At 43.1% G+C, this 22,585-nt stretch overlaps 1 protein-coding gene across 4 annotated transcripts in view; it reads right to left on the reverse strand.

Annotated features, from left to right (window-relative positions):
• GNAQ (G protein subunit alpha q) overlaps nt 1–22,585 on the reverse strand; it is a 354,951-nt gene that overhangs the window by 218,309 nt on the left and 114,057 nt on the right. The gene's annotated exons all lie outside the window — the stretch shown is intronic.

Raw genomic sequence — 22,585 nt, forward strand, 5'->3', positions numbered from 1 at the left:
GTACGCAAATTATATCTCAATTCTTAAAAATTTTTAAAAACTAACAACAGTATAGTTTGGAGATGAATGGGAAGTTTACATGAATTTCCACACTAAATCTTGTTCAGGAGGTTACTTTGTTGGTTTTAAGCAAAATCTGCACCCAGTGTGGGCCTTGAATTCACAACCCCAAGATCAAGAATCACGTGCTCTACTAACAGAGCCAGCCAGGCGCCCCCAAGAGTTTACTTTGATATTATATCCCCCAACCTTTTCTCCTCTGGGTGTGGGTGTTCACTCTCTCTGGCCTCTGAGTGCGTTTCAGAGGAAAAATCTGAGAAGCCCTGATCTCACACAGTTCACAAAGGAGGGGAGGTGACTCGTTCAAGGATTCTGCTGGTTGAAAACTAGACAGAAGGAAACGGACTAGAACCTACAGAGAACTCTTGTCTGTCCAGGGCTCTTGATCTTACGTCCTCACAAACTGTCTTTCCATAAAACACTTTTATCCAAATTTATTAAAGTTGTAAATATATGCTAAAGAAAATTGAGAAAAACAGAAGCATTTTCAAAATCGCCAAAATGTTAACATTTTGGTTAATTTCTTTCCAGTCTCCTCTTCCAGGCAAATGTACTTTTTCTGTCCTTGTTCTAAAACTGAAACAGTACTGTATTACTGTTTTTCACATAAAATACTGTGGTGATTATTCCAAGATACCAATTATTCCTCAGAAATAGCTATTAATGATCGTCCGAAAGGCCACTGTAAGGACGTGTGATAATTTAACATATCCCCTGTTGTAACACATTGAATATTTCTAATTTTTTTTTCACTTTTATAAATAATGTTGTGATAAACATCCCTGAAGAAAAATCTCCCGAATCTCTATTTCTGAAACGCAGTTGGGTAGAAGAGCTGCCTGAAAATTACAGTTACACCAACCAGCACACCCATCAGACCCTTCTTTACCCCACTCTTCATTTACCAACACCACCTTTTTTTAAAGCCACAATTTGAGAAAGTTAAATCTTTACCTGAATTTAATCTTCACTTATGAAAACATTTTTCACATTTTGTCATTTGTATCCCTTCTATGAACTTGCCTTTTAATTTGAGAACCTATGGTTTTTGTTTGTTTTTTTAAATAACAATTTGGTGTTTAAAACAAAAATAAACTTTGGTTATACAAATATTTTCCTCAACCAGTCATTTTCTTTTCATTTGATGACAAAAATCAATGTATCAACTTAAAATCTGTACTTAATGAATTCATCTGGTTTCCTCTGTGATTTCTTTTATAAAAGTTTATGCTTTAAAAGAATTTTTTATGTTTTTATTTTGAGAGAGAGAGAGAGAGAGAGAGAGAGAGAGCTAGAGTGCAAGTGGGGGAGGGGCATAGAGAGAGGGAGACACGGAATCTGAAGCAGGCTCCAGGCTCTGAGCTGTTGGCACAGAGCCTGACATGGGGCTCAAACTCACAGACCGTGAGATCATGACCTGAGCCGAAGTTGGACAATTAACTGGCTGAGCCACCCAGGCGCCCCAAGTTTATGCTTTTTAAACGTTCCAAACACTTGTATTTATTTTGGCTTTTATGGTTTTATGTTTTCCACTTAACTAATCTGTCTATACTTTATTCTGATGTGTGGTGTACCATAATTTTTCTTCTATAACTGGAAGACATTTCTCCCAAATCATTCTGCACTTTAAAGCCACATCGTCACAGAAGTACTTCTCAATATAATCGAGTATTTGGTCCAAACAGATGAGTCTTCTCATGTCCCCTAATGTACTCCGAGTGCAATCAATAAGACATACAGAACACAGTGAGTCTCCTAAAGCATCTCACTGATGAGTCCCTTCTGTTCCCTCTTCCTCTCCTTCCCCACCCAGGTAGCCCATCAACCTTTCCCTCCCTAAGCCTTAAATTCTTGTTCATTACATTTGTTTAAAGGCCTCTCAAAAGCAGCGGGGTAAATATGCCGGGATGTTAAAGGTCTTGATCTCGCTTCCACTTTATGGGTCTATTTCTACCCATATGGCACATTCTGCATTTGCTGTCTATTGTGTTCCCACCTCCCTATAGCTTTGTGACCTGGGTAAGTTACCTGGCCTCTACCATACCTATGTTACAGCTGTGCTGTGAATTTCCAGTGAGTTCATCTACCAGTGTCTGGTACAGAGTAAGTACTCAACAAATACCAAGATTAATTTATAATGCAAAATCCAGTGAGAAAACTGGAAAACAGTCTGATCCAGGGCTAGATGGGGAGAGGCAAAAACTGAGTAATCAAGAGAAATATTTCAATGGAGTGTTTTTTTAAAAATCAAAACTAGTACCATGGGCGGGCGCCTGGGTGGCTCAGTCGGTTGAGCCTCTGACTTCGGCTCAAGTCATGATCTCGCGGTTTGTGAGTTCGAGCCCCATGTTGGGCTCTGTTCTGACAGCTTGGGCTCTGTGCTGACAGCTCGGAGCCTGCAGCCTGCTTCAGACTCTGTGTGTCCCTCTCTCTGCCCCTCCCCTGCTCACATTCTGTCTCTCCCTCTCTCTCTAACAATAAACTTTAAAAAAAATTTTTTAAGCCATATGTATGCACATTTTTAGTATGGATTTTTTTTTTTTTATTGTGTGTATACTCCATGCCAGATACTATTCTAGGCATCAAGGATACAAGACAGAGTCCTTGTTTTCATATAGGCAACATGCAAGCATGAGTGGAAGATGACATATAGGTAGGTAGATGAATAGTAACATCTCAAATGGAGATGGACACTCTGCATTAAAGAATTAAGGATAATGAAATACAGACTGACCTAGCAGCTACTTTATTTTTTTTTTTAACGTTTATTTATTTTTGAGACAGAGAGAGACAGTGCATGAACGGGGGAGGGTCAGAGAGAGGGAGACACAGAATCTGAAACAGGCTCCAGGCTCTGAGCTATCAGCACAGAGCCCGTCTCGGGGCTCGAACTCACGGACCGCGAGATCATGACCTGAGTTGAAGTCGGCCGCTTAACCGACTGAGCCACCCAGGCGCCCCCCTAGCAGCTACTTTAATTTGGGAGACTGAGGAAAGCCTTTCTAAGAAGGCACGTTTAAGCTGATATCTCAATATCCAGAATTCAGCCACAATCAAATTAGAAAGAAACAACATCCCAAGCAGTGAACCAGCTGCCCTAGAGGTCAAGGTGGGAACAGGTGTGGCCGGCACACTAGGGGTGTGACCAGAGCCAGTGTGGCTGAGGCACAGAGGGTGGTGGGGAAAGAGGTAGGAGACAACACAGAGACTGCTCTGCTGGCTACAGAGGCAGAGGCGAAGGCACATGGGGTCCTGGGGTACTGTATTTCAGCAAACAAGTTTCAGTTTTCTGTTAAGCGCGTTGGACAGTTTTGGAGAATTTTAACTAGGGACGTGATATCGTTTGACTAACGCTAAGTGAAGAGTGGACCGTAAGGGTGAGCCAGTCGGGTGTTTCAGTAATCCAAGCCAAAGACGATGGCAGGAGACCTGATGGAGGGAAGAGGAAAGATTCCGGATCCAGTCTGGATGGAGATGGATGGGAAGTGGGTAGAAAGAGGAAGAGATGGAATGGAGATAACCCCTAGACGTTGGGCTTGGGTAACCTAGATGGATAGAGGTTCTAGAGTCTTAGAGAGGCCTGAAGAGGAAGAGGTTTGGGTACAGAACGCAATGTTCAGTTTGAAATGCTTATTCACTCCAACAGAATCACTCTGTGTAAACCTACAAGGTGCACTGCACTGATGCAGACGATACCCATGAAGAAGAGGGGGTTTATGTCCTACATTCTCTGAGCCTCTGACAAAGGCAAGGACACAGTCATGACTGAGGTCCTGATACTAGTGGATGAGTCAGAGCGGACTGCAAAACCAGGGTCATAACTTCATTTCCTATGAGACAAAAGCTCCTTATGTAAAGAGATAGGAAACTTTTTAGCCTCCTACTTACACACACACACACACACACACACACACACCTATTTATTTATATTTATAAAGTGGCAACATCGCTAGAAACACATTTCTTTACAGAAAATGGGGACGTCGCTGAACATTCTTTGGAACACATGAAGATACCATAAAAATGCCAAGTCATAATAATAATATTTTAAGAAGCGGGAACCCTTCAGAATAAATAGCCACCCACAGATTTTTAACAATTATTTCAGATACTAAAAAAGGCAAAGGTAAGCACTCCGGGTTTTTAGGTTACACACAACCATGAACGGCACACTTCCACAACGTGTGGGGTGGGAAATCACAGGGTGCACTTGGGATGCACTCTGAAGGCCTCAGGACAGAATGGCTCGCGTGGCCCTCCATGAAGGAGAACAACAAATTAAATGTGTGGGGGAGGAAAGCACACAGGATGGATCAGAAATGCCATTTTCTACCTCATTTCATTCTCATCAGGAGATCACCTACAGGCGGTGGGGCGGGAGGGGTGTGTGGAAAGAGCATCAGCGGAAGTCAGGGGCCCCGTGAAGCTGGCCACGCCAGGGACACGAGGGACAGCCATCCACGCACGGTCACTTGGCCCCCGAGAGCTGAAGATGAGGGAAACTGGCCTGGAAAACCACAAGAGTCCCCTCCAGCTTTCAGATTTTATGATTAGTGGTCTTCTCTGTATGTCGTACAGCCTGAAAAACCATTCACTGCATTTCTCACAAGGCAGGGGGAAAAAACCTGACCTGTTATTTACTGTGTATTCAAGAATTAATTCAAACGAATTGGCTAAAAACTGTAGTAGTCTTCTTTCAAGGTTAATATGTCAATATTTTTTTTTCCTTTTGCTCATGCGGGCTCTTCACTTGGAGCCTCTAAAAATAATTATCTTTTGAGGTTGGGGAATTAAAGGTGCTGGAGGCAGCAAGCAGTGCCCCAATTAAGGGCAGCAAGGGTCTGGCTGCCTCACAAAACGCGTGGCTATTTCGACTGCAGAGCGCCGCATGCTTCCGAGTTAATATCACCCCAGTATTTCAAATGACAACACCGGGAATAGGAAGAAGGACGTGAGTATGTTCCAAATCTGCCTGGTAAGCATAAAAGTATGAAAGGATCTTCAAGAGAGAACGTTTCATGGAAAACAAGAGTTAGTGAATCAGCTCGTGTGGAGCCGTTCTTGAGCTAGAAGGGTACTTTCAGGAGTCCCCTGTTGCTGTAGCATCTGAGATTTAACTAAAACAAAACCCGAACTGACAGAAATGTTTCCCTTTTCTTAAAGGAAGAGAAAGAACATAGTTAAAACACACACACACACACACATACACACCACACACACGCAAGCAAGCAAGCCAAACCTATGCACTGTTCACATTTTTAAAAAAATTCTCTCTTGGGGGGAAATGTTGATATTAACCAAAAAATATAGTACCTGTTGGAGGGATCATAATTAGCAAGAAAACCACCCAATAAGGACTCTTAACAGTAATCATTTCCAAAAGGCTAATATGGGAGGTTACCACCAAAACACCATGGAGAGATGCATTAAGAAATCTCATGGGCTCTCACTTCCCCTAGAAGCACACACACAAAAAAGAATTCTTAAGATTCAGCTTTTTTAAAAAGTTGAGATATTAACTACTGGAGGGAGGAAGCGGCCCCTTTGCATTCAACGCTCAGGGAACTTTGAAGATATAGACATGAACTGCCCCTGCTCGTTCACGTTTGAATCATTCCAAAGCAATCCAGTGATGCACCTTGGGCATCATGTGTGCTGCTCAAAGAGATAGGGGCAACAGCTGGCACCACGGATTGATGTCCAGACGACCTCCCCAGAAATTACCAGTAAAGAGTTGCCCTATGATTTGTGGCATATTTAAATTCTGTCCTATAATTTACTTTGCCTAATGGCCATATGTTTCTCCAGTATTCAAGCCAGGGACAGTAAGAGAAATGCGAGAGAATGGTCATAGAGCAGGGCTCCCCTCATCTGCTTTTCCCTCCACTGCAGCTTTTTTCAGGAATAGCAATGGTCAATCTCAGTCTCAAATAAACAAGAAGTGCCTTTTTCCTTATTCTTTAAAAAAACATTTTTTAAAACATTTATTTATTTTTGAGAGAGACAAAGTCAGAGTACAAGAGAGAGAGGGAGACACCGAATCTGAAGCAGGCTCCAGGCTCTGAGCTGTCAACGCAGCTCGCACAGGGCTCCAGCTCATGGATCATGACCCAAACCAAAGTCGGATGCTTAACTGACTGAGCCACCCAAGTGTCCCCCTTTTGCCTTATTCGTAAGTAAGCTGTGCTTGTAAATATGCCCTCTCCCGAAGAGAATACAGCACACTTCTTGTTCAGAAGGATCACACCTACAAATATAAAAGCCTTGGGCAGGAAGTAAGAAAGGACAGTCTTACAACCAGATTTGCATCTTGAGGAAGTACAATGAGGGAAAGCACATTGGGGCACTTCACTCATGTTTAGCAAGGCTTGCACATGTGATGGCTTGCTGCCGTTCGACTGATAGAAAAGGAAGGGAAACTAATTGCTCTCTTCTGACTTAAACTGAGCCTGTGCTCTTAGTACACAAGAACTGTTCCCCAAAACAAAAACCACAGTTAAAGGCGAAGAGATACAGAATCCAAGATAATATTTGGCTCTCCAAATGAGTCTTGGTATTAGGCCACAGGACCCAACAAATGCTGTCCGAATTATATCAGTATATATTCAGGTGTGATTTCTCATAAACTGACCTAATAATACATTAATAATACCATTTGACACTGTGAAGTAATTTAAGTAAAATCAAAGCAACCAGAAACCAGCCATTTAACATGCAACCTTTCCCCTGAAATATTTCATCACAGAAAAGGTAGAAAAGTCATTAAGGCATCTAATGAAAGCTCCTATCACCTAGGCAGTGACTGCTTACTTGAACCAATAAAGAAGCTGGCAGAAACCAAATCAACCAAAATGCAAAATAGTAAAACGAATTAATAAAAAAAAAAAAAAAAAAAAAAAAGGAAACACTGAATCACTAAGGCCTTGCTAAGTGGAGTGATATTTTCAGGCATTCTCAAACTCCCCCCACTACACACACACACACACACACACACCAAGTTGAGGAGGGCTTTAAAAACCAAATGCTTTAGCCTAATGGTGACACTAGGGTAATGACTTGTTTATCCTGTTGTTCTACCTATGGCTTCCCTGAATATACCCACCATTGGCTTTTTTTTTAAGCCTGTTAACAGACTACATATTAAATGGAATGACTATTACAATGTTTTAGGTATTCCACACACACAAGTTTAGAGTGTAAGTGGGGAAGCTTCTCCTGATCATGTATTCTTCTCAATAAATATTCCCATTAAGGTAATTAGGTCACTACTTATTGCTTGTATTGTACCGTAACAGGTGCCATAGGAATTTCCTAAACTATGGGTCATGAACTCTATAATAAATAACAGCTTTATGGAGACATAACTCACATATCCTATAATTCACTCAATGAGAGTATACAATCCAATGGTTTTTAGTATATTCACACATGCATGCAACCATCACCACAATCAATTCTAGAACATTTTCATCGTGGGTACGGAAACTTTAATGAGTTGCCAAGCATCTAACCAGCCAAAGTATCAGACTACAGAGAAAAATCTTGCTGCTAAATACATTCCCCCACCTTTAAAGTATACATTTACACTTGGGCTTCATTGTACTTGCTTTGTTCTTTTTTCCATTTAACACATGCTACAGAGTTTGGATTTGATTCAAAAGCCTATGAGGAACTATTGAGAATTTTTGAGGAGGTATGAACTCCATCACAGGAATCCATTAAGAGGACAGAAGCATGGCATGAGTAGACAGTTCAGATTTCACGGACAAAAAGCTCATCAAAGAAAGGGGACCAAAGCAAACAACTACCAAGGTCCAGGCAGGAGACACAAGCCTAAATTTTGAAGTGAGAATGGGCAAGGAAGGACTTGAACGATACTGAAAAGGCAGCATGGGCAGGTGTGACTCTGGTCTGTGATGGGGTGGCAGAAAAGAGGAGTCAGAGAAGATACCATGGCTCATACAGTGAGACTGGGGAAACGGTGATGCCTTTAGCACAAAGATCCAGAAGGGAAAACTGACTTCACGGTGAAGCGGAGGGGCAACTTTAGATGTGTTATGTTGGCAACTGCATTTTCAGGGTGTGTAGAGGCTAGAGGTGCGGTTCCAGAAATCATCCTGCTGGGTTGATGGAAGACAAATGATGCCAAGTGTGTAGACAAGGGTCAAAAGCATCGCTGACACTTGATGCAGGAAGGCTTCTGACACAGTGGAAAGAGCAGTGGGAACCAGGAAGATGGACTGAGATGGCCTACTCTCCTTTTGTATGAATGGCTACATGAAAAAAGGACAGTCTAGAGGAGGTCCAAGTGTGAGATCCTGCCTAGGTCACTCTGGGAGAGACAGGAGCAAAGAGAGCCCCTCATGCCTTATAGTGTCCCATCGTTCCCACTGTCGCTCCAGCATCAGGTCCCTATGCCTTCCTAAGGCAGCATAAGGAATGAAAGGTGAGAAAGGTTCTAGAAATGCTGAATAAATACAGACAGTTAGGGCTTTTTATGATGATGACCATGGTAGGCCATCTAAGAAGCTTCACTGGGCCCAAATTAAATCTCCAAATTCTATTAATGCATGTGATTGGTAAGCCTAAGCCATGTATCTTCAGTTTGATCAAAAAATGGTGATCCTGCATCATGAACATAAAGATCTAATCACACTTCTTCAAATCTCCCCAGGAATATTTCGGTCACCTTAGTGAAAATAATACATCATTTATTTTTACTAAAATTAACTAACAACTTTAAGAGGAAACAGATGTGCCAAACTGTTGCTCATTGTAATGTCTTATCAGTTTTACCACTTGCGACAACATAAAGCACAAGAAATTCCAAAATGTTAGATCCCCCTTTTCTCTCTCAACTCATCCCCAGAAACCAATAACCCAAACCACTGAGAGAAAGCACAGAAGTAAAATTTAAAAATCCAAATGACAAATGATTAGCCATCACACTCAACTAGAAGGAAAAAATGATTCTGGAACTTTAATTTCAACATGAATAATTATTCTGTACCACTAGAATTAGTAAGTCTTCAGAATCTATGGTTGGCACAAAGAGAATATTTTATAACCATAATAGGCTGGGTATTTCAAAACATGGCCATTGCACTCTTTCGCATATTAAGAACACAAGACTGGGACGCCTGGGTGGCTCAGGTCACGACCTCATGGCTCCTCTGAGTTCGAGCCCCAAATGTGGCTCACTATCAGCACAGAGCCCACTTCGGATCCCGTCTCCCTCTCTCTCTGCCCCTCCCCTGCTACCACACATTCTCTCTCCCTCTCAAAAAGAAAAAAAAAAAAAAAAAGAACACAAGACCACGGGGCAAGGCTAATTACTTTCTTTAACCAAATCAAAGAAATGGTTGGTTGAATTACCTCAATTTTATGTACTAAATGATATCCTGATACTTAAAAATTAGAGTGGCCATATAATTTATCATCCCAAACGGGTAACTTTTGAGAGTGAAAGGGGTACGATTTAAAAATGTGTGAACCATGCTAGTCCTAGGTGAATGGAGATACATGGCTGTCCCATGAAAGGTACCCTGGAATGAAAGAGGGTTATAGCCCAGCATTACGAAAACTGAAGAGAGGCTACAAAGGGAAGAATATAGGACGTAGAATACAAATGAGTATCAGAGCTAGCGCACAGTTGTGATACCCCTCAGGGTGCATGTTACGAGTCAAGAGCTACAGACATTACCCCCATCACAGACTGGGGCCTTCAGGGTCTTACACTAGAGACAAAGTCAGGATGGCCTGTGTCTTTTTTAGGTGATCACAAAAGAACATGAGAAGACTAACTCCAGGCTGAATGACAGATCAAGTCATTTTATAAATTAAATTGGCAAAGACTTTTTAAATGATCATATTCAGGACTCAGAAATCTCGGGAAAAACTGGCATCCCACGCAACTACAGGGAAATACAGCAGTTACAGCTTCTCAGGGAAACTCTGCAGTAACTATCATGCCTTCCAAAGCTGCATGGCTTCCTACACCAATGACTCCATTCTTAGAAACCTTGCCCAGGGAAATAATTATGAATTTTATAAATACATATTCGCTATAAGATATACAACTTATAACTGGTTAAAAACCTCAAAAAATTAAAATATAAACATGCAACAACAGGGGGTGGGTAAAATAAATTATGAGATCGTGCAGACATGAAAAATGGTATTTTGTTACCTTAATTAATTAATTAATTAATTAAACGTTCATGATAAATACACATGGAAATGGGAAATGTGATTAAAAGGTAAGGTGGGAACATTTACGATGAAGTGTAAAAGTGATTAACCCTGGGGCGCCTGGGTGGCTCAGTTGGTTAAGCATCAGTCTCTTGATTTCGGCTCAGGTCATGATCTCATGGTGTGTGCAATCGAGCCCCGTCCTGGCCTCTGCATCGACAGTGTGGAGCCTGCTTGGGATTCATTCTCTCTCTCTCTCTCTCTCTCTCTCTCTCTCTCTCTCTCTGCCCCTCCCCCACTCGTGCCCTCCTCTACCCCACCTCCAAATAAATAAACTTAAAAAAAAAAAAAAAAGTGGTTAGCCCTGGGTGGTAGGATGAACAACTTTTCTTCTTGTTGCTAACTTGCTAACTTATCTTCTCAGTTTCACAAAATGAACAGGTATCGCTTCGTAAAAAGAGGAAAGTTACGAAGAAACTGAAAAAAGTATATCCTTCCGTCTTCCAGATGCAACGGAATCTGTGACAGAGCTGAGAGAAAAAGCAAAAAGTGAGACGGTGTAGAGGCCTATTTGGACGCCTCTCAAGAACCAGTCCTGTAAGGATAAAAATGAGATGAAACACACAAGAGAATCTTTAAGCGTGGTCAAGTACAATGTAGGAAGAAGTGATTCTTCTAGATGGCCTGCTGGCCTGCTATTAGCAGAACATGTACTCTGGGGTGGCTTGTTTTTCTTCACCCTACAGGGATGCATCACTCTGCTTTATGTGTGTACTATGACACACTGGACAGAGCAGACGGCGAAGCGGGATGCTGGATTAAAACCGTAACCCTCACTTCATTAGCCCCTATCCTAATCAAAGGAAGAGAAAAAAAATAGGACATTGCCAACTGGTTTCCTGGGAACTCACCAAAAAATAAGAATTGAACCAAACTCCACTAAATAACATTACTTAACAGCCCCTGATCTCGGCACCTTGAACAAAGAAAAAGGTTGATCAATAGTTATTTTGACGGAAAGAAAGAAAGAAAGAAAGAAAGAAAGAATCCATGCGTACGACTCTTTCAAGAATAAACAAATGTTGAAATTTACCAAAATGTTACCAATAGCTGAGTTCAGGTTTTGAAAATACAAGTGTTGCTATTTTTTTTTCTATTTTATAAATTTCTAATGAGTAATTCTTAGTTTTTAATCAGTCTTTGCAAATCCCAGGAATCTACTGCACTTGGACCCCATCACTAACCAACTGGTTATGTGACTGTGAACAAGTCAATTTGCCTATCTGGGTTTCTTGGCTCTTCAAGTTTATCAAGGACAGAGGGGGAATACATGCGATTGCTGATTAAAGACATGTAAAGTGTCTAGCACAAGAGTTGAAAATGCTTCAAAAGTGATGGCTTTTTAGTGGACAGGAATAACATCTATGAATACAATATTATTTGTAGAGTTCCACTCATTCCCATTAGCGCATAAGGCTAATGACCTCAAACCCTATATGTGGCATTGTACAACCCATTTCTAACCTCTAACGCTCTCAAGCCAACATAGATTTGAAGATTATTCTAATCTTACAGAACCAAACAAAATGATAGGGCTCCCCTCAGGGGTTTTGGTTCATGGGCCAAATTTGAGCCTCGAGATCACTTGAAAGCCATCCTACAAACCGCAAAAGAAACCCAGAGATGTTAACTACAGTATGTGCTGAAACACGTTTAGTAGGTCTCGAGAAGAAGAAAATACAGGTATCTCGTGTTTGTCAAGCGTGATACAACAGAGCGGGCAAAGAATGCCACCAAGAATGCCAGCCCCTTTACTGTCATTAAAATGTCTAACTCCGACCGGTCACATAAATAACATGGGCCGTAATTCCCTTCCAGACTCAACAGGACAGGAGACCTAGATAAACTCAAAGGTGCCTTCGAGATCTATCATGGCATAAAACCCCAGCACCTACATTCAAACAAGGCTACCCCGAATTAGCAAAGCTCCGTTTTCCCCACAAGGCAAACGGGGGTAAAAAAAATCAAGTCCCTCCGTCGTAAGAGCGACTGTTTTATTTTAAGATTGTCCTGCGTCATTTTAGGCAACTACTATCAAAGGAACGCTTTAGAAAAATGGTTAATAGTGAGCAAATGTGCTCATGGTATATTAGCCAGAAAGTAGACAATATGAACACGATACCCATTCGAAATCTATTGATGCACCGAGAATAGACATATATTCACAATATAACATCTGCTTGGTGGCAATGCTACTGCTTTTTTTTTTCTTATTCTTCCCTGTATTTTCTCAACGTGGTACACTTGAACATGTATTCTTGTTGCAATCCCAAACAAATATCTGCATTTTAGACCTATTCTAATAGGGCTTATAAATCTTCAGTTGTACAAGGTATTCTGGCTCCATTCCTCTTCTTTTCAAATTCATTTCAGAAGCTGAATCTATCAGTGACAAAGGCTATTTGATAAAGCTCTACATAGAATGCAGGTCGTCAGGCACCCAGTCATCTCTGTGCCATCAAGCCACCTCACCCATCTACCCTCTTTAGATCATACACCAAATGATCCTTTTCCTTCCCCCCATTAAACTTAACCATTCAGCAACCCATTCTTTAAGGCCCCTTCTGCTCGGGACACTGGGGAAGACTTCGCAGCAAGTGGCGTTTCATGGGGCCCTCATATTAACCCTCGTCAAGTGCCATCTCTTCCGCTGAGGTGTTCTTCTCTAATCTCTGCCGCTCATTGGGAGGCAAGGACAGATCTAGTCTGCTATTTTGACACCGACTTAGCTTATCCAGAGCAGGATTAGCCATATGAAGTGGAGTCAAATCATCAGTGAACATAATATGACACAGTGCTTCTTTAAAGTAGGTGTGATTCTGTAATCGCTACCCAGGATTGGAGTGACAAGAACACCTGAATAATTCAACATCTAAATACTCCATTATGACGCCACCTCACACCTGTCAGAATGGCTAAAACTGACAACACAAGAAACGACAGGTGTTGGCGAGGATGTGGAGAAAAGGGAACCCTCGTGCCCTGTTGGTGGGAATGCAAACTGGTGCAGCCACTCTGGAGAACAGTATGGAGGGTCCTCAAAATGTTAAAAATAGAGCTACCCTACAATCCAGCAATTGCACTACTAGGTGTTTACACAAAGGATACAAAAATACAGATTCAAAGGGGCACATGCACCATAATGTTTAGAGGAACACTATCAACAACAGCCAAATTATAGAGTGGCCCAAATGTCTACTGACTGATGAATGGATAAAGATCCACACAATGGAATATTACTCAGCCATCAAAAAGAATGAAATCTTGCCATTTGCACTAATGTGGATGGAACAAGAGTGTATTAGGCTAAGCAAAATAAGTCAGTTAGAAAAAGACAAATACCGTGTAATTTCACTCATATGTGAAATTCAAGAAACAAAACAGATGAATATACAAGGGGGGGGGCGGAGAAAAGAGGGAAACAAACCACAAGAGATTCTTAATGATAGAGAAAAACTGTGGGTTGACAGAGAGAGGTGGGTGGGAGATGGGCATTAAGGAGGGCACTGGTTGTGATGCGCACTGGGCGTTACATGTAAGTGATGAATTACTGAATTCTGCTCCTGAAACCAATATAGCACTGCATGTTAACTAACTCGAATTTAAACAAAAATTTGGAAAGGAAGATAAATACATACATACATATATCCACACTCCATTATGCTCCAGTTTCTGGGAGGACATAAAGAAAAAGATGACACGGGAAAATAAAGAGAGCCTTTCAACTTGGAAGGGATGTTCCAGCCCAGAACACTAAGAGTCTTGGCCCACCACAGAGTAGAATTAAGCAAAGCAGCCGGGGAAAGATAAAGGTCTGTCTGTCAGCTTTCCAGTTCCTTCTGAGTCTGTCTTCACAGTGGGACTTCCTTATTTGTTTGAAGTATTATAAATTCCCAGAATATCAGGCACACCCATACTCAAATGTAAGTACAAAAACACACTGCAAAGCCAAATACAAATGGTTCCTCCTCTTAATTGAAAGCCACCCATCAGATAAGGTGGATTTTCTTTTATATGCTTAATGTGGCCCCTTCACAAAAGAGAGAAGAACACTAATGAAAAATCTGCTTGCCAGCTTTGAAAAGTTAGCACTCAAAACAGCTATGAAGAGACTGTAAGGTTGCTTTACACAAAAACTAGGAAATAAGTAGTAAACAGAAAACAGATTTTATTACATTCCACACTATTTTCTTGCCACTACACTAAATTTACTGCCGTGGGTCATGTTCGTCTGGGTTATGATTACATGCCAAACCTCAGCCAAAACTGTTCTCCATATTTCATTCTTGTGCCTTTTCAAGAAAGTATAAAATGATCTTTATGTTTATTAAGAAGACAGAAAAGGCTTTCCTATTTTAGAAAATGCTTAATTACCTAGGTTAGAGGTAAGCTGCATGCTCAGAGATGAAAAATACATCCTCTTAGGAAAAAAAAAAAAAATGGGTGTCCTAATTATACATGGATGATCTAATTAAACTATCATTCACAATTCATTAAAGCTATTAATAAATTGTAAATGGGGAAAAATGGGCATTACTGTTAAATTTATGGGAGTGCTGAAACCTATTAAATACAAAGACAACCAAGAACTGGTAGTGAAATTTCCTAAGTACATGAACTTTAGACCTCACTTAGGGATCCTTACAGACCTCTTCTACAGGCTCTAGACCCACCTCCTCATTTATAAATGAGGAAACTGGGGTCTACTGAAGCTCAGTGAATTGCCCAAGTGACATCCTCTAACTAATTTTCCCACCACTTCTATGGTTGCCACACTTCCTGAATTGCACATGTAGCTTGGTTCCAGACAGAAAACGGCTAGCACGTTTGCTACAGTCGGTGCAGAGGAGCGTTCGAAATCCTGGAACAGTACGCCGAACCAAATATTAGAGGGGCGCCTGTGGCTAGCTCAGTCGGGGGACGGTGCGACTCTTGATCTCGGGGTTGTGAGTTCGAGCCCCATGTTGGGTACAGAGGTTGCTTAAAAATAAAATCTTAAAAATATATATATCAGAAGGAAGGTTAATTGACGCAGAGAAGAGAGAACCACTATCAACCATGCTGCCACCGGCCCAAAGGGAGAAGCAACAGAAACTCAAGAAAACAGAAAATCTTTACTCAGTCTGTGTCCACAAAGGCAGTGTTCTTAGAAATTTCAGGGTGAATCAGATGTCCTTATTACTAGTCTACCTACCGACAGCAGAAATTTTTTAGTTGAAACAAGAGAGTATCATGTCAGCAACCAAATGAGCCATCACTAAGAACCATCACAATGTTGGTAAAGGATCCAGAAGAAGCACAACAGACTTGTCTTCCAGCCCTAGGAAGCATGTGTTTTCTTCTTCTGAGGACTCCACATTTCGAGGAGGCCCCCAAATCATGCAGGCAAAGGAAACCCCACCAAAAACAGGTCACGCTGCAGCACTCGTCGGTGACTGCGCGCCTGCACCCAAAGCCTTGTGTACCCACTCCGAGCACACGAAGCCATGCGCTCCGCCAAGGGGCTGCTGGAAACCCAGCCCCTTGAAGTGACTGAGTCAAACAAGAACATAAAACGGGCTCTGCACTGATGTGAACTGCATTCATTTTACACATCAGCAGTATACTTACGATGGCCTTTAAACTCCTGGCTGAACAGATTTCTGGTCCCACCCTGGGAAGCAGGGTGCGCAAAGCCCAGGTTCTCAGGCCAGACCCATCCAGGCACTACAACTAGCCGTACGCCTTGGGGCAAGTTAACTTGTGCTGACACTTTCATCATCTGCAAAATGAAGATAATGATGCCTATCTCAAAGGGTGTTTCTGCAGGTGAAATGTGTATGAAGCCCTTAGCAGACCGGCTGCCTCCCGGTAAAATTCTATTTAACAACAAACAGTAACTAAAGCCTTTCGCTGTGTAGCCTCATCTCCCATCTCTGCCCAGACCCTGGCCATGCTCCAGGCTCCCCGCAGATCCCTGCCAGAAACAGCAAAGTCCTTTTAGACCTCCAACTTTTCACTCCCTACTCCCTTTCCCCATATGCCCTCCTGGCTGAACCAGAACATCAGCGGCCCCCACTCCAGACCTTCCCGAATACTCCAGTCCTCTGCCTGGCAAAATCTCCCTCATTCTTGTCCTTGACGTTGGCCAACTCCCCTGAGGCCGGTTGGCTGCTCCCTCTATGTCTATTATGTGATTACATTTGGATTATAATTACTTATGTAACGAGAAAAGAAATTTATTTACCGGAATCGGGGGGAAGGGAGAAGACCAGCCTGTCGTGACTATCTCAGTGCGGCAGTGGGCCCTGCACAAGGGCCAGGCTGTACTTCCCAAGGAGGACAGGCTTTGGAGAGGATCTCTCACCATGAAGGAAGAAACAACGTGCAAAAAGCCATAAGCATGAGATGTGACTCTGCCCTGTGCTAGTGATGTCTCCGTGTCTTCTCCAAAGCTACTAAACCTCACAGTAAGTTAAATGTGAGCAGAGGTATGTGTGAAAGAGAAAGACAGGAGACACGAGTGTATACCGTGAGGGTATTTGGAAAGGGTTCTGAAAAGCCTAAAGCGCTCAATTCGTATTCGGGCTCAAGCTAAGTTTTACCTAAATGGCAGAAAAGCAGAAGGTTGGCATGGACCATACGAGTTACCAATGTTTAAATGCCCATTTATTTCGCCCACTACAAAGTTCTCATGCCTGGGAAAACAGTAAGGCAGGGTGGTTTGGAGCAGTGCTTCTCAAAGTTGACTGTGCATCTGAATCACCTGGGAATATTATTAAAATGCACGTTCCGATTCCACAGTGCTAGGGTGGAGCCCAAAATTCTGCTGGTCTAACCAGCTCCTGGGTGATGCTGATATTGCAGGACCACATAAGGAACAAGAATTCAGAGCACAGGGGGGCCTGGGTGGCTCAGTCAGTTAAGTGTCCGACTCTTGATTTTGGCTCAGATCATGGTTTCACAGTTTGCAAGATCAAGGCCTGCATGGGGCTCTGCGCTGACAGCTCGGACCCTGCTTAGGATTCTCTGTCTCCCTCTCTCTGCCCCTCCCTGACTTACATGCATGTGTGTTCTCCCTAAATAAACAAGCAAACTTTTTTTTTTTATCTTAAAAAGAAAAAGAATTCAGAACACAGATGCCAGAGCCAGACTGCCTGTGTTAACTGTCTGACTCCTACTTCATAGCTGTGTGACCTTGAGCAAGTTACTTAAGCTCTCTGGGCCTCTTTTTCCCCTCATTTGTACCTGAGAGTACCTACTTCATGGAGTAGTTACTGAGGATTGGCAAGTGAACATAGGTGAATGTGCCTAGAAGAGCATCCAGCACAGAGAAAATGCTAGATATAGGTCAGCTAATGTTCTTGTCAACATTCATTCCTGAATACTTCTGCACCTATCATTAACAGCAGCAATTCAAAAAGGCAGATATTCATGTTTTGGAATGAAAGGTTATTTAAAAAAAATTTTTTTTAATGTTTATTTTATTTTTGGGAGAGAAAGAGAGGGCATGAGTAGAAGAGGGGCAGAGAGAGGGAGACACAGAATCTGAAACAGGCTCCAGGCTCCGAGCCGTCAGCACAGAGTCCAACACGGGGCTTGAACTCACGAACCACGAGATCATGGCCTGAGCCGAAGTCGGACGCTTAACCGACTGAGCCACCCAGGTGCCCCTGAAATGTTACTTTTTAGTAAGCTAACATGTTGATCCGATAGTATGAACAATAAACAAAACAGTACGGACGTTAACTCCCCAGAAGACATTATCATCAAACATGAACAAGAGTTAAAAGTAGTCATTTTAAACCGGTAAGGAGTTGCATCCATATCTTCCGTCTCCCAAAATCTCAGCTTCCGCTTCTGCTCACTGCTCCGACCCCAGGACATACACCGATGGTACTCATTGGTCAGGGGTGGCCTTTTACCCTTTTCCAGCTAGAAAGAAGCTGTGGGCTGACATGGGGCTCCCCAAGAAGGCGAGGCCCAGAGAGGTGGGAATTAAGGAGGACAGAGAAGTAAAGGTCTGGAGACAGAGCAGCTGACATGGGGTCCAGCCAGGGCCGCAGCCTGGCCCAGCTAGCTACCGCAATCTCTAAGCTATGGCTCAGGCCCCACGCATGTTATTATTAGCACCGGGTCCTACTAAGTGGGCTGAACACAGCAAAAGAATGGCTCCTACTACATATTCCTGAGCATCCATTACGTGTCAGGCCCCAATCATGCCATTCATCCTTACGGTGACCCTGGGAGGGTGAGTGTTATTATCATTATCCCTCGTGTACATTATTTGGGAGACTCATGGCCCAACCTTGAAATGAAAAAACACCACAGCAACTGACCCTGGAGCCTCAGGACAGAGAAAGGCCGGGCTGAGTCCGATCCCAAACCAATGTGCCTTCAGAGAGAGCTGCCCCAACACTTTCAATCCGGAAGTCACATTGGAAGTGGGTGTTTGTTTCTCTGCCCACGTGCCCTGATACAGACGGCACGCAAATCCCAAAAGCTATGACCTCTTTAAGGGGCGCCAGGGTGTCCCCAGGCACACCTCCCGTATGCCTGCAAGCCTGTGTTTTACATCAATCCTTCCAAACTGACTTAGCAGTCATCCTCCGGGACGAGATGACAGACATCCAAGACAGAAACTCTCACTGTTGAAATGGAAAATGAGGACGCCGACGCCCGAGCCCATAGAAGTACTAAATGGCAAAGCTGATGCTGGACTCCAGTTCTGCAAGACCCTGGGCACAGGCAAGGACACCCCCGGGCCACAGAGCAATGGCCGTAAAGCCAGGAGTCTGGCAGTGAAGAGCTGAAGAGACGGGGACAGGGATAGCTTCACCCAGGCACCAGGGGGAGGTTTAAGGGTGAGACAGAAATGAGCAAGAAAGAGACAGAGCTACGGGGCTCAGAGGCTACAGGGGATGAGGCGGGCATTCGTGGCAGTGTCCCCCAGTGGGAACCACACAGAATTCCATTTCTGAAACTCGAGAGACAGACTCGGGCTTAGGTGCTCCTGGGCCAGGGATAACAAGGGGATTTCCAGCAGGATGCAAGCTTTGAGGCAAGAAGGCAGGAGCCCAAGGTCAGCATGGACCACACCCCAGGTTAGCAGCAATGAGGGCCCCTGGAGTCTAAAAGCCACTATTGGAAGGAAGGGGGGATGATGGAGAGCTGGGGCGGGGGCCCCCACCCATCCCTCAGCCCAGCTCACAGCCTCGGGGAAGGAGGCTGAGGTGAGCCACAGGAGGGGGAGTGTGAGGGGCTAATATAAGGTCCAAGAGAGCCAGAGCTGCGCTTTATTTTTAAAGAAAAACGTGAACAGACTCACATGCCAATTCTCCTTGTGGCCAGAAAACTTTTCCGTATTTCCTAGATCTTTATGCATACTCAAACTCACAGAAAGCTCCGCCTTGGTTCCGAATCCTGTTGGCCAAATCCCTCTTGAAATCCTCGTAATCTGGTTTTCGTCTTGAACCCTCAGAAGAAGCTACCCTCAGGAAAGAATCCAGCTTCGTGTGGCCAAGGCCTACCCCATCTGGTGTCAAACAACCCCTCTCCTCACCACTGTTTCTTCCTGTGCTTCATTTCTTACAGATGCGCCTTCCCCTACGCTCTGACTCCTCCCGCATTAAAAAATCTCATCATATCTGGTGCAAACTACATCCTGTAATGTTCTCACCAGGTTCCCGGCCTGAAACAATGCTCCTCTGTGGACAATTATAAATGATTCCATTAAGCTCACATCCATGTGTTGGTCAGCTCTAAAGTCGTCACCACAGTCCCAATTCCCCACAAGGGGAACTTCCCATTTCAGGGGACTACATGGCTCCCTGTGTGCAATGGGGTAAACTTGCTCATACTTTCTCTGCGCTGATGCGCTCCTGATTTGTGTCTCTGCCTCCAACTCAACGGCTGTCTCCGCATGACCCAGGAAGACGTTACAACATGTTCAAACTCTGTCTTTGAAGTCCACACCAGCAGCCATTTGCTCCGGCATGCCCCATGAGGCGCGCTCTACTCCCAGGCTGGTTCCCCACCCCACTGTCCCTCCATTCCACGTCTTGTTTCAATGTCTTCCTTCTCATGCATTAGTAACTAAAAACGTCTGTACAGATACATGAGAAAATGTTTACAAGTGGTTATCTCCAGGGAGGAAATGGGGGGGGGGGGGAGGCAGGCTCTTTTTCGCATTTTATACATCTGTACTATTTGAAATGTTTTACCAAGTGCTGGCACTGCATTTCTTGTCACGAATACTTTTTATAAAAGAACCAGTTAACTAGTGTCAAAAGATGTATGTATAGGGACGGTCAATGCAATGTTCTGTAGGCTGAGGAAAAATAGCAAAGGTAGAAAAAAATACCTAACCTTAGGGAAATACCTAAGTCAGTCAATACATAGGATCTTGATGCAATAGATCAGATTCCCTCCAGAAAACAGAATACTGGGCAGCTACTAAAAATGCTATATTGTCACTGGAAGCATCTATAATATATTAAAAACAGGCTATAGGGGCGCCTGGGTGGCTTGGTCGGTTAAGCGTCCGACTTCGGCTCAGGTCACGATCTCGCGGCCTGTGAGTTCGAGCCCCGCGTCGGGCTCTGTGCTGACAGCTCAGAGCCTGGAGCCTGTTTCGGATTCTGTGTCTCCCTCTCTCTCTGCCCCTCCGCTGTTCATGTTCTGTCTCTCTCTGTCTCAAAAATAAATAAACGTTAAAAAATTTAAAAAAATAAAAAATAAAAAATAAAAAAAATAAAAACAGGCTATAAAACAACTCTTTTCACTTGAAAACAATCTGCATTCTTTGGGGAAGATTAAAAGCACTGTTGAGGGTAAGATTCGTATCCTCTATCCTCACTCCAGGATACTTTATTTAAGGAACAGGTATACAACATAATAGCTGAACACAGTCAACTTTTACCAGAATCATCTTTATTTCTTTAAATGCTTATTCATTTTTGACAGAGAGTGAGCAGGGGAGGGGCAGAGAGAGCGAGGGACAAAGGGATCAGAAGTAGGCTGTGAGCTGACAGCAGTGAGCCCGATGCAGAGCTCGAACTCCTGAACCGAACCCCGGACCATGAGATCATGACCTGAGCCAAAGTCAGAGGCTCAACCGACAGAGCCACCTAGGTGCCCCTTCGTTCACTTATTTTAATCTATTGGCCATTGTTGACAATGTGCTTACTCTCTCACAAATAACCTTCACAGTCATTTTGCAAGTTATACATGACAAAGTGTCTCTTGCTATACGTTTATGTAAAATGTTTTCATGCAGATGGTCAGCCTCTCTATGTAAAGCTCAATCTGTTCTCAATCCCTCATTTGGATACCAAAGAAAGGACTCCTCTTTTAAAAAAAAAAATTTTTTTTAATTTTTTAGTAATCTCTACACCCAACGCGGGGCTCAAACTCACAACCCCAAGATTAAGAGTCACATGGTCCTCCCACTGAGCCAGCCAGGTGCCCCACTAGAGCAAGGACTCCTTAAGGAGGGTGGGCTGCAAAAATGAACTCCAAGGATCTTTCCACTGCCCGCCCTCATGATTCTCCCCACATTCAATTCCTGGGAAAGACCGTGAATTGAATGGTCTCAGTGAGTCACCAGATCCAAGAGTTCTGAATGATCTCAAAGAAAGTTTATATTTCATAGTTTCCTAAATAAGCTCTTTCAGCATTTACTCTGCCCCAAAGATCAATATGACACAAAGCAGGTCTACTGATGCAGGCCAAGGTGGATGGCATTCATCACAGGCTAATCTCTGGCCTTCATATTACAGAGAAGCTCTCCTCCTCACCTCCACTCCTCCTAGCTACCTGTCCAAAGGCTTTCTGATGATTATTAGGATCATCCCGAGTGAGGAGTAAGACAAAAGTCAAATACGTCCAATTCCCTGTTTGTTTTAAAATCTCCTGGGGAAGCTGAAATTAGGTAGTGTCGGTATTTTGTGTTCCTCTAGCCCACTTAATAAAGTGAAACAATATGCCTAAAGGTGGGTTGCAGCTAAACAGGAAATATATTCATTTTTATATTTAAGAAGAAGTTTTTGTGGTTGTTGTTTCAAAGTTACTCTAGGGTAGAATAGGACCTAATAGTTCTGGAAAACAGAGCAGAAAATAAAGAAACCTCTTAAACTGCACTTTCAAAGATCTTTTCCTGCATATGTCAAGTCCAAAATAAAAATGAAATCAGCACAGAGGAGATCTGTTTTGCAAGAGTCTCTCCTCCCAACTTATAGTTGGCAAAAATGCTCATGGCAAACACGCAGTAAAAAAGAAAACAGGTAAATATTAG

The sequence above is a fragment of the Panthera uncia genome, chromosome D4, assembly GCF_023721935.1.
Source record: "Panthera uncia isolate 11264 chromosome D4, Puncia_PCG_1.0, whole genome shotgun sequence".
Taxonomy (NCBI): domain Eukaryota; kingdom Metazoa; phylum Chordata; class Mammalia; order Carnivora; family Felidae; genus Panthera; species Panthera uncia.